The 12,821-nt window shown below is 49.7% G+C and overlaps 5 non-coding genes and 2 pseudogenes across 5 annotated transcripts; all 7 read right to left on the bottom strand.

The window, feature by feature from the left end:
- Nucleotides 1-716: 716 nt before the first annotated feature.
- Nucleotides 717-907, bottom strand: LOC142115345 (U2 spliceosomal RNA). Its single transcript, XR_012682186.1, has one exon. It is a non-coding gene; the product is annotated as a U2 spliceosomal RNA (small nuclear RNA).
- Nucleotides 908-1,721: 814 nt separating this feature from the next.
- Nucleotides 1,722-1,903, bottom strand: LOC142115293 (U2 spliceosomal RNA). The gene has a single exon (XR_012682146.1). It is a non-coding gene; the product is annotated as a U2 spliceosomal RNA (small nuclear RNA).
- Nucleotides 1,904-3,455: 1,552 nt separating this feature from the next.
- On the bottom strand, nucleotides 3,456-3,646 carry LOC142115347 (U2 spliceosomal RNA). The gene has a single exon (XR_012682187.1). It is a non-coding gene; the product is annotated as a U2 spliceosomal RNA (small nuclear RNA).
- An 814-nt stretch (nucleotides 3,647-4,460) lies between these two features.
- On the bottom strand, nucleotides 4,461-4,651 carry LOC142115349 (U2 spliceosomal RNA). The gene has a single exon (XR_012682189.1). It is a non-coding gene; the product is annotated as a U2 spliceosomal RNA (small nuclear RNA).
- Nucleotides 4,652-5,465: 814 nt separating this feature from the next.
- LOC142115290 (U2 spliceosomal RNA) lies at nucleotides 5,466-5,644 on the bottom strand (annotated as a pseudogene).
- A 5,365-nt stretch (nucleotides 5,645-11,009) lies between these two features.
- Nucleotides 11,010-11,166, bottom strand: LOC142115303 (U2 spliceosomal RNA; annotated as a pseudogene).
- Nucleotides 11,167-11,980: 814 nt separating this feature from the next.
- Nucleotides 11,981-12,171, bottom strand: LOC142115350 (U2 spliceosomal RNA). The gene has a single exon (XR_012682190.1). It is a non-coding gene; the product is annotated as a U2 spliceosomal RNA (small nuclear RNA).
- Between the last annotated feature and the right edge of the window lie 650 nt (nucleotides 12,172-12,821).

The following is a 12,821-nucleotide window of genomic DNA, read 5'->3' on the forward strand; positions in this document are numbered from 1 at the left end:
GGCCCACAACACTCCATTGCTGCACATTCTAGGCCCGACTAGCCTGAAAAGCCTGACACCTTCACTGGGACCCTCTTTACACCTCTCTGTCTGCAAAGGCACGCACATGAGCCGAGGACTTTTCAAACGAGATGCCTGCAAAATTTGCATGAACTCCTCCCCTTGACCATAAGTGCAACGACGCCCGCTGATTAGTCGGCCTGCCGTTCCGTCCTCGTCTCCCCAGGCAATTAATCACACTGTCTGCCCAGCTTCTTTCGGAATATTCACAGCATGTCACAGAAACAGCACTTCAAGGTGCATCACAATTGTTTCTCGGGCCACCGGCAAGTAAATAGACAAGGAAGCTGCATGCTGCAACAGCAGGGTTCTAAAAGGTGTGTCATAATCCTCACTTGCCTTTATTCCGTCACTGGGTCCACAAGAGGGAGACACACTACGTCAGATTAATAGTTTCATTCATTCGGAGATCCAATTGAATTAGCAAATCACAAGTTGCTCCATTAAAGAAATAATTGGATCAATGCAGTAATCCTTTTGGACAAAGAAAAGGGTCTTCTTATCTGCAAATGCTTGTTTGCTAAGAGAGATAAGAAACAAAACAACAAAAAGACACAATAAATTGACACGAAATAAGACACAGGAGACAAAAATCTGTTCTTATGGATTTTTGTTGCTGAAAAGAGACATGATTCTATTTTTGGATAACTGGATAAGAGAAGTGCACCGGTCCTGGAAGTACTGCAATACCAGGTCAATGCGTGGAGTGGACAGAGCAAGCTCTTCTTCCATCTCCCTGTTCTAAAAATCCATTTAATATATGGCCCCCAGATAGGGGGCGTATCAGATATTAAACTGATAAGAACAGATACTACACTTGATCTTAGCCAAAAGGCCGAGAAGCGATAACCCGAAATGGGACCCAGGAAAGCGCCCGCTTCTCAGGCTAGGCCTGACAACTGTAGGAGACAGCCACGCCACACGCCGTATACTTTATTTAGCGGCGGCCCACAACACTCCATTGCTGCACATTCTAGGCCCGACTAGCCTGAAAAGCCTGACACCTTCACTGGGACCCTCTTTACACCTCTCTGTCTGCAAAGGCACGCACATGAGCCGAGGACTTTTCAAACGAGATGCCTGCAAAATTTGCATGAACTCCTCCCCTTGACCATAAGTGCAACGACGCCCGCTGATTAGTCGGCCTGCCGTTCCGTCCTCGTCTCCCCAGGCAATTAATCACACTGTCTGCCCAGCTTCTTTCGGAATATTCACAGCATGTCACAGAAACAGCACTTCAAGGTGCATCACAATTGTTTCTCGGGCCACCGGCAAGTAAATAGACAAGGAAGCTGCATGCTGCAACAGCAGGGTTCTAAAAGGTGTGTCATAATCCTCACTTGCCTTTATTCCGTCACTGGGTCCACAAGAGGGAGACACACTACGTCAGATTAATAGTTTCATTCATTCGGAGATCCAATTGAATTAGCAAATCACAAGTTGCTCCATTAAAGAAATAATTGGATCAATGCAGTAATCCTTTTGGACAAAGAAAAGGGTCTTCTTATCTGCAAATGCTTGTTTGCTAAGAGAGATAAGAAACAAAACAACAAAAAGACACAATAAATTGACACGAAATAAGACACAGGAGACAAAAATCTGTTCTTATGGATTTTTGTTGCTGAAAAGAGACATGATTCTATTTTTGGATAACTGGATAAGAGAAGTGCACCGGTCCTGGAAGTACTGCAATACCAGGTCAATGCGTGGAGTGGACAGAGCAAGCTCTTCTTCCATCTCCCTGTTCTAAAAATCCATTTAATATATGGCCCCCAGATAGGGGGCGTATCAGATATTAAACTGATAAGAACAGATTTTTTTTTTTTTTTTATTGAAAGCCTAGGTAGTCTGAAAGACTCCAATCAGTGCTCTCGTGCCCAAGTGTCCGAAAAAATAAGTGAAAACTTAAAAAACGTGCACAAGGGATGCAGAACTGGCCCTCCTCAATAAAGGAAAGGCCCTAGTCCCCGACCCCCGGATCCATAAGGACCCTTAGGGGGCAAGGGTCTTCAGACCCCCCTTCGCTGCGAGGCTAGGGGGGGTCCCTTTGGCCCTGGGATCCACCGAGGCTTCACCCAGGGCTCGACAACTAGCTCACCCCCGGGAGGGTGAGCCAACGATGGGGTTTTCAGGGGGACCGGAACCTGATGGCCACACAGCCCCCCCTAGATCTTCGGGGGTATAGAGCCCATAAGGACCTTATCCGCACCCTAAAATCCGTGAATAAAACATAGAAAAAAGTGGAGTGACAAAACAGGTGAGAAAATAAATAGTGCCGTGTATAACGGCCCCAGCCTTTCGGCCGAGATTTTAAAAATTATTCCTGCCTAGCCAAAAGGCCGGGGCAAGGAAAGGTGTGTGGCTTGAAAGTGGGGTTTGTGCAAAGTGCCGTATCAAGTGAGGGTCCCACGCCCCAGGTGATTATGGCACCCCTGGGTCACCACTCCAGGGGCACTAGCCCAGGCTTTCAAAGCCACCGGCCTTCCGGCCAGACCAAGCTTTCCCATGGTCCTTTCAGGCACAGGCAAACCCTACTCAGACAGGTACTCACTTGATCTTAGCCAAAAGGCCGAGAAGCGATAACCCGAAATGGGACCCAGGAAAGCGCCCGCTTCTCAGGCTAGGCCTGACAACTGTAGGAGACAGCCACGCCACACGCCGTATACTTTATTTAGCGGCGGCCCACAACACTCCATTGCTGCACATTCTAGGCCCGACTAGCCTGAAAAGCCTGACACCTTCACTGGGACCCTCTTTACACCTCTCTGTCTGCAAAGGCACGCACATGAGCCGAGGACTTTTCAAACGAGATGCCTGCAAAATTTGCATGAACTCCTCCCCTTGACCATAAGTGCAACGACGCCCGCTGATTAGTCGGCCTGCCGTTCCGTCCTCGTCTCCCCAGGCAATTAATCACACTGTCTGCCCAGCTTCTTTCGGAATATTCACAGCATGTCACAGAAACAGCACTTCAAGGTGCATCACAATTGTTTCTCGGGCCACCGGCAAGTAAATAGACAAGGAAGCTGCATGCTGCAACAGCAGGGTTCTAAAAGGTGTGTCATAATCCTCACTTGCCTTTATTCCGTCACTGGGTCCACAAGAGGGAGACACACTACGTCAGATTAATAGTTTCATTCATTCGGAGATCCAATTGAATTAGCAAATCACAAGTTGCTCCATTAAAGAAATAATTGGATCAATGCAGTAATCCTTTTGGACAAAGAAAAGGGTCTTCTTATCTGCAAATGCTTGTTTGCTAAGAGAGATAAGAAACAAAACAACAAAAAGACACAATAAATTGACACGAAATAAGACACAGGAGACAAAAATCTGTTCTTATGGATTTTTGTTGCTGAAAAGAGACATGATTCTATTTTTGGATAACTGGATAAGAGAAGTGCACCGGTCCTGGAAGTACTGCAATACCAGGTCAATGCGTGGAGTGGACAGAGCAAGCTCTTCTTCCATCTCCCTGTTCTAAAAATCCATTTAATATATGGCCCCCAGATAGGGGGCGTATCAGATATTAAACTGATAAGAACAGATACTACACTTGATCTTAGCCAAAAGGCCGAGAAGCGATAACCCGAAATGGGACCCAGGAAAGCGCCCGCTTCTCAGGCTAGGCCTGACAACTGTAGGAGACAGCCACGCCACACGCCGTATACTTTATTTAGCGGCGGCCCACAACACTCCATTGCTGCACATTCTAGGCCCGACTAGCCTGAAAAGCCTGACACCTTCACTGGGACCCTCTTTACACCTCTCTGTCTGCAAAGGCACGCACATGAGCCGAGGACTTTTCAAACGAGATGCCTGCAAAATTTGCATGAACTCCTCCCCTTGACCATAAGTGCAACGACGCCCGCTGATTAGTCGGCCTGCCGTTCCGTCCTCGTCTCCCCAGGCAATTAATCACACTGTCTGCCCAGCTTCTTTCGGAATATTCACAGCATGTCACAGAAACAGCACTTCAAGGTGCATCACAATTGTTTCTCGGGCCACCGGCAAGTAAATAGACAAGGAAGCTGCATGCTGCAACAGCAGGGTTCTAAAAGGTGTGTCATAATCCTCACTTGCCTTTATTCCGTCACTGGGTCCACAAGAGGGAGACACACTACGTCAGATTAATAGTTTCATTCATTCGGAGATCCAATTGAATTAGCAAATCACAAGTTGCTCCATTAAAGAAATAATTGGATCAATGCAGTAATCCTTTTGGACAAAGAAAAGGGTCTTCTTATCTGCAAATGCTTGTTTGCTAAGAGAGATAAGAAACAAAACAACAAAAAGACACAATAAATTGACACGAAATAAGACACAGGAGACAAAAATCTGTTCTTATGGATTTTTGTTGCTGAAAAGAGACATGATTCTATTTTTGGATAACTGGATAAGAGAAGTGCACCGGTCCTGGAAGTACTGCAATACCAGGTCAATGCGTGGAGTGGACAGAGCAAGCTCTTCTTCCATCTCCCTGTTCTAAAAATCCATTTAATATATGGCCCCCAGATAGGGGGCGTATCAGATATTAAACTGATAAGAACAGATACTACACTTGATCTTAGCCAAAAGGCCGAGAAGCGATAACCCGAAATGGGACCCAGGAAAGCGCCCGCTTCTCAGGCTAGGCCTGACAACTGTAGGAGACAGCCACGCCACACGCCGTATACTTTATTTAGCGGCGGCCCACAACACTCCATTGCTGCACATTCTAGGCCCGACTAGCCTGAAAAGCCTGACACCTTCACTGGGACCCTCTTTACACCTCTCTGTCTGCAAAGGCACGCACATGAGCCGAGGACTTTTCAAACGAGATGCCTGCAAAATTTGCATGAACTCCTCCCCTTGACCATAAGTGCAACGACGCCCGCTGATTAGTCGGCCTGCCGTTCCGTCCTCGTCTCCCCAGGCAATTAATCACACTGTCTGCCCAGCTTCTTTCGGAATATTCACAGCATGTCACAGAAACAGCACTTCAAGGTGCATCACAATTGTTTCTCGGGCCACCGGCAAGTAAATAGACAAGGAAGCTGCATGCTGCAACAGCAGGGTTCTAAAAGGTGTGTCATAATCCTCACTTGCCTTTATTCCGTCACTGGGTCCACAAGAGGGAGACACACTACGTCAGATTAATAGTTTCATTCATTCGGAGATCCAATTGAATTAGCAAATCACAAGTTGCTCCATTAAAGAAATAATTGGATCAATGCAGTAATCCTTTTGGACAAAGAAAAGGGTCTTCTTATCTGCAAATGCTTGTTTGCTAAGAGAGATAAGAAACAAAACAACAAAAAGACACAATAAATTGACACGAAATAAGACACAGGAGACAAAAATCTGTTCTTATGGATTTTTGTTGCTGAAAAGAGACATGATTCTATTTTTGGATAACTGGATAAGAGAAGTGCACCGGTCCTGGAAGTACTGCAATACCAGGTCAATGCGTGGAGTGGACAGAGCAAGCTCTTCTTCCATCTCCCTGTTCTAAAAATCCATTTAATATATGGCCCCCAGATAGGGGGCGTATCAGATATTAAACTGATAAGAACAGATTTATTGAGGACAGACACAAAGGGAAGGGTGCATAAATAGACATGACATTCAATAATACTTCATGCTGTGAAGGGGAATGGGTTGGAGGGGGAAAGGGAGGGGAGCACAAACCAAAGTTTTTATTGAAAATAGACACAATGGGGAGGAGGAGAAGAGGAGACAACAATCAATCAATTACAATCAATCGTCGTCTTCATCTTCCTCAGGACTGTCAAGGGTGTTATAGTCTCTTAACAGGCTATGGATAAGCCTGCGACAGTCCTGGATGGTCATCTTCTCCCGCTTCAAGATGAGGCGGTTCCTGGCAAGCCACATAGCGTCCTTAAAACAGTTCATAAGGCGCCAGGCCTCCTGGATTGCCTCAACGGTGTGAGTCCCAGGAAATAATCCATAAAATACCGAATGGTATGAGAGGCAAGTCCTGGGCACACTGTCCTTAAGTTCATGTTCCAGGGCATCCAACAATGCCTGTGCAGTGGGACAGTCCCAAAAGATATGTTGAGCAGTCTCCCTCTTGGTAATACAAAAGGGGCAGTGAACATATCTGCACAGGTTTCGGGAGTGCATAAATGTCCTGAGAGGCAAACCCCCCTGAATGGCCATCCATGCAATGTCTTTATGTCCATTAGTCAGTCTCTTAGAGGCCACATTCTCCCAAACATGTTTGGCCGTGGCCACAGGGAGCCCTGGAACAGACTCCATAATGTCCTTAGCTCTGATGAGCTTGTGGATAGTTTTAGGTTTCCACAAGTCTGGTTTAAGTCCCTCCAGATGGTGCTCCCTCACAAATTGTCCAACATCCAGGTAAAACCAAGGTGTAGTCCAGTTGTAAGGGAAGGAGCTGTCCCACTTGTCCCAACCAAGTTTCCTCCAAAGAGGAAGAAGGAAAAAGCGTGACATGGACTTCCCAGCAGAGCAAACGTTCTTTTCAAGGAGTGTCCTGCGGATACAGTTGCAAACAAAGAAGGCCCGCAGCATGGTGGGGATATCAGGGATCCCTTTCCCACCTTTGTGGGGCTCCTTGTACATAACAGACCGCTTCACTCTGTCCATTTTGGAGCCCCAGATGAAGTGAAAGACTGTCCTCGTGATGGTCTTACAGACGGCAGCAAGAGGTGGCCAAGCTTGGGCCGTGTACTGAAGAACGGGAAGAATCTCGTTGCGCAGTACCAGTGCTTTCCCTTCGATGGTAAGAAGTCTGAGGCTCCACAGTCCAATCTTTTGCCGGACTGTTGCCAGTCTCTCTTCCCAGCACTTCAGGGCCGCCTCCTCTCCACCGAACCAAACTCCAAGAATTTTGATGAAGTCCGGCTTGATTGTGAAGGGGAATGCAGCGGGGGATGACAGGTGCCACTGACCAAACAGCATTGCCTCTGACTTCCCGCAGTTGACTTTTGCCCCTGAAGCTTGGCCGAAGTTGTTGCAGGTCTGGACGAGTGCTGCCACCGAACGCTGATCAGCGCAGAAGACAGTGACGTCGTCCATGTAGAGCGAACACTTGGCCTCTAGTCGGTCTGGACCCGGTGCGGTGATCCCTCTGATCTCTGGGTTTCGCCCGATGGACATCGCAAAGAGCTCTATACAACAGACAAAAAGGAGAGGTGAAAGAGGGCAGCCTTGTCTGACCCCAGACAGTACAGAGAAGGGGTCAGTCTTCCAGCCGTTCACCAACACCGAGCTGTAAATATCAAGGTACATCAGGTTAACATAAGAACAAAACATATCACCCAATCCAAACCTGCACAGAACCTTACGCATAAAACCATGAGAGACACGATCAAAGGCCTTCTCCTGATCAAGACTGACCAGGGCCACATGTGCGTGGCGGTCTTTGATATAATGAACCGTGTCCCTCAGCAGCGCAAGGCTGTCTGCAATCCTTCTACCAGGAATGCCACAAGTCTGATCAGGATGAACAATTCGCCCAATGACAACCTTTAGCCTGTTGGCTAGTACCTTGGCCAAAATCTTGTAGTCCACGTTCAGGAGGGAGATGGGCCTCCAATTTTTGAGGTCACATCTCTCTCCCTTGCGCTTGTACAAAATCGTGATCAAGCCCTCTCTCAGAGTAGGAGGCATCCTGCCCTCCACCACCATCTCCTCATACAGCTCTAGCAGGTCCGGGCCAATGAGGTCCCACAGCGCTACATAGAGCTCGGCTGGGAGGCCATCACTGCCCGGGGTCCTGCCCGGCCTAAAGGATTTAGCGGCAGAGTGCAGCTCCCCCAAGGTGAGGGGGGCATCCATAGCTGCCCTACCTGTAGGATCAATAGGGTTAGTGATACCTGACAGGAAAGATTCAGCTGCGTCGTCGTCTGTAGTCTTAGGGGAGTAGAGTTTGCCGTAGTAGTCTGAGACGACTCCCATGACGCCCTCCTTCCCCCTCCTGGGGGTGCCAGACTCGTCCCGCAGCTCAGTCAGGGGCGTGTGGCCGGAGTGGAGTTTTCTGAAAAAGAAAGAATTACATTTCTCACCCTTCTCCAGATTCTCCACCTTGGAACGGAAGATGATGCGATTGGCCTCTTCCTCGAAGTGCCTTTTCAGGCCCCCTTTGGCCTCAGCCAGATCATCCTTCACATCCCATCCGCAGAGTTGGAGATCCAGCAGGGACTGCAGCTGACGCTGAAGTCTCCTGAAGTTTCTCTTCCTCTCACACGCCTGTTGGCGGCCTTTAGCCTGAAAGAAACTGCGAAACTTGCCCTTGACATACTCCCACCAGTTAGACATACAGTCAAAATACATTTTGTCATTTTTCCACATTACATAGGCATCCCTCAGCTCAACCATCACCTCTTCCTTTCCCAGCAGAGCGCAGTTCAGCTTCCAAGAGCCAGGGCCGGGAGGGAACCCGTGACCCAGAACACCTTCAAAGAGAATGGCCCTATGATCAGAGAAAAAGCAGGGAACCATGACATGCCTGTTTTGTCTTACCGCTCTCGATGTAAACACAAAGTCAATCCGGGAACGCACTGAGCCATCGGGGCGGCTCCAAGTATAATTCACAGAGCCGGCCCCCATAGATCCCACTGCATCCCGCAAGGATGCTTCGGCTACCATCTCCTGCAACAACCTGGAAGAAACATCAAGTTTAGCATTAGTACAAGAACTCCTACCATCTTCCTCTATAGGACAGTTAAAGTCCCCAGCCATCACTACCGCCCTGGTGGTTGCGAGCTGGGCCCGCAGGGTCTGGAAAAGCTCCAAACGCTCATTCTTACCCGGGGATGCATACACACAGATAAGCCTGATAGGCTCACCCGCCCAGGAGCCATCTACGATAAGCAATCTGCCGCAGACAAACTCCTGAACGGAATCTAATGTGAAGAGGCTTCCCCTGATAAGAATGGCGACCCCTGCAGACTTACAGTCACTCCCCCCAGACCAATAGGAGGGCCCGTGAGACCACTGCCTCCCCAGATGCCTGTAGGAACTAGAGAAAGGGAGAGAACATTCCTGCAACATGTAAACATCACATTTCTGACTGTCAAGAAAGGTAAACACAGACTGACGTCTAATCTTATCCTTCACACTCCTCACATTAATGGTAAAAAGAGAAAAGTTAGCCATTAGTTGGGAGAAAAAAGAGAGTTAGCACAGTCAATACATCAGTTACCCTCCTTGTCCGGTGGGACTTGGTCCGGTCTGCCCGTGTCCCCTTCGGGTGGGAGCAGACCTTTCTCCTCTAGCTGGTCGAATAGGCAGATTTGGGGCAGTTGTAGGAATTCTTCCTCCTCCTGCTCAGAATCCAGCAGCTCATCCACCATCTCTACCAGGGCCCCCTCTGACGGGAGAGGGTCCTCTTCCAGCTCGATTGCCTTTTTCTTGGAAGGGTCAGAGTCGCCAGCTGGGCTGTCCAGCTCTTTCCGCTTCCTTCTTTGTTTGTTCTCATCACCTGCAGACACAAGAGGGAGGAGGGGGGGGAAATCCTCCAGGGAAAGGGAGGGAGCTGCAGTAGCGGTGGAGGGGGTTAGTGCTACTGCAGGGGGGGGGGGGTGTTGTGACAGCGGGGAGGGAGGGGGGTGCTGTCACAACAGGGGTGGGAGATATCTTACCAGCTCTTGGCTGCGGTGTGGGCTTCTGTTGCTTCCTCTGGGCTGGCTTGGGCTGCAGGGCAGGGGCAGGTCCGCTTTCCGGCAGTCCAATCCCGGCAGCTGCAGCGTAGGATCTGGCCCTCTGGGGGCAGTCCCTGTAGATGTGGCTGGCCAGGCCGCAGAGGTTGCAGGACAATTTTCTTGGGCAATCCTTGGACTCGTGCCCCGCCACCTTGCAGTTCCTGCAGGCTGAGACCTTGCAGCTTCTCGCCATGTGGTCAGCTTCCCCGCATTTCCTGCAGTTCCTCGGCTGATCGGCATAGTGGAGGAGGCCGGCAGAGCCGCCCAGGGCAAAGCTTGATGGCAGGTGTTGGAGTCCGTCAGTTGCCGTGCTGTCTTTCCTCAGTCTGATGATAATGGACCACTTGCCTGTCCAGAAGCCGTTGACATCCAGGATCTTGGAGGGGTCCTTGACCACGGAGCAGAAGCGGCTCAGGAAGGTAGCGATGTCCTTACCAGGGGTGTGAGGATTTCTCATGGAGACCGTTACTCTTCTCTCCTCTCTCTGGATGGGGCAGTTCCCCACGAAGCGGGAGAAGGGAGACTCCGGTCTCGCAGTCTTCACTGCCTCCCAGTACCTCTTGCAGATGGCAATGGAGGCGAAGGTGATGTACCATATCCCTTTCAGGTAATTCTGCACGCTGAGGGTTTCAGCCTTGGAGAAGCCCTGGTCCAGGATCATCTTCTTGCCGAAGGTCTCGGCCGTCATGTCTGGGACCCTTCCTTCCACTTCCTTCAGCTTCAGGACCACGGTCTGCCTCATCCAGGGTTCCAGGGTGGGGGTCTTCTGGGGGGTGTCCTGGTTGGGCTGGCCTTGTCCGGTAGCAGCAGGGGCGGTGGAGGCAGAGGTTCCGGCCACGGGGAGAGGCTTCGGGGCGGTGTTCTTTCCTCCCTTCTTCCCAGGGGCAGGAGCAGGGGTGGAGGCAGGAGCTGGGGTAGCTGAGGCCATCGTCCTGGCTCTTCCTGGGGTAGAGAGGCTGGTCGTCCGGGGTGGAGGGAGCAGTGCAGATGTCCTCCCGCTGGGTAGAGAGGAGCAGGGGCTTCCGCTGAAGAGGAGGCGCTTCTTCCAGTGGAGCAGGGCCCGAGGAGAGGAGGGCTTCTTCAGCCGGAGGTGCTCCCGGCGTCTTCTTCCCGGCAGGCAGGGGGGGTCGGCAGCGCTTCTTCCCCGGGGTCGGTCTTCTTGCTCCTGGCCGGCTTTGATCGGGTAACACAAGTCTCAAACAGTTCCTCACCAGGGTTAGAGTGTGCTATCGGATGAGCCACACTCAGGTATGTCCTCTGGGTTTTGGGCAGGAGAGAGACAAGTGCACCATGCAGCAGAGTCTACATCAGCCCCTCACCAATGTTAGAGTGCGCTATCGGATGAGCCACACTCAGCATAACCTCCACCGGGTAGTTGGTAAACTGATAAGAACAGATACTACACTTGATCTTAGCCAAAAGGCCGAGAAGCGATAACCCGAAATGGGACCCAGGAAAGCGCCCGCTTCTCAGGCTAGGCCTGACAACTGTAGGAGACAGCCACGCCACACGCCGTATACTTTATTTAGCGGCGGCCCACAACACTCCATTGCTGCACATTCTAGGCCCGACTAGCCTGAAAAGCCTGACACCTTCACTGGGACCCTCTTTACACCTCTCTGTCTGCAAAGGCACGCACATGAGCCGAGGACTTTTCAAACGAGATGCCTGCAAAATTTGCATGAACTCCTCCCCTTGACCATAAGTGCAACGACGCCCGCTGATTAGTCGGCCTGCCGTTCCGTCCTCGTCTCCCCAGGCAATTAATCACACTGTCTGCCCAGCTTCTTTCGGAATATTCACAGCATGTCACAGAAACAGCACTTCAAGGTGCATCACAATTGTTTCTCGGGCCACCGGCAAGTAAATAGACAAGGAAGCTGCATGCTGCAACAGCAGGGTTCTAAAAGGTGTGTCATAATCCTCACTTGCCTTTATTCCGTCACTGGGTCCACAAGAGGGAGACACACTACGTCAGATTAATAGTTTCATTCATTCGGAGATCCAATTGAATTAGCAAATCACAAGTTGCTCCATTAAAGAAATAATTGGATCAATGCAGTAATCCTTTTGGACAAAGAAAAGGGTCTTCTTATCTGCAAATGCTTGTTTGCTAAGAGAGATAAGAAACAAAACAACAAAAAGACACAATAAATTGACACGAAATAAGACACAGGAGACAAAAATCTGTTCTTATGGATTTTTGTTGCTGAAAAGAGACATGATTCTATTTTTGGATAACTGGATAAGAGAAGTGCACCGGTCCTGGAAGTACTGCAATACCAGGTCAATGCGTGGAGTGGACAGAGCAAGCTCTTCTTCCATCTCCCTGTTCTAAAAATCCATTTAATATATGGCCCCCAGATAGGGGGCGTATCAGATATTAAACTGATAAGAACAGATACTACACTTGATCTTAGCCAAAAGGCCGAGAAGCGATAACCCGAAATGGGACCCAGGAAAGCGCCCGCTTCTCAGGCTAGGCCTGACAACTGTAGGAGACAGCCACGCCACACGCCGTATACTTTATTTAGCGGCGGCCCACAACACTCCATTGCTGCACATTCTAGGCCCGACTAGCCTGAAAAGCCTGACACCTTCACTGGGACCCTCTTTACACCTCTCTGTCTGCAAAGGCACGCACATGAGCCGAGGACTTTTCAAACGAGATGCCTGCAAAATTTGCATGAACTCCTCCCCTTGACCATAAGTGCAACGACGCCCGCTGATTAGTCGGCCTGCCGTTCCGTCCTCGTCTCCCCAGGCAATTAATCACACTGTCTGCCCAGCTTCTTTCGGAATATTCACAGCATGTCACAGAAACAGCACTTCAAGGTGCATCACAATTGTTTCTCGGGCCACCGGCAAGTAAATAGACAAGGAAGCTGCATGCTGCAACAGCAGGGTTCTAAAAGGTGTGTCATAATCCTCACTTGCCTTTATTCCGTCACTGGGTCCACAAGAGGGAGACACACTACGTCAGATTAATAGTTTCATTCATTCGGAGATCCAATTGAATTAGCAAATCACAAGTTGCTCCATTAAAGAAATAATTGGATCAATGCAGTAATCCTTTTGGACAAAGAAAAG

The sequence above is a fragment of the Mixophyes fleayi genome, unplaced genomic scaffold (assembly GCF_038048845.1).
Source record: "Mixophyes fleayi isolate aMixFle1 unplaced genomic scaffold, aMixFle1.hap1 Scaffold_1624, whole genome shotgun sequence".
Classification (NCBI taxonomy): Eukaryota; Metazoa; Chordata; class Amphibia; order Anura; family Limnodynastidae; genus Mixophyes; species Mixophyes fleayi.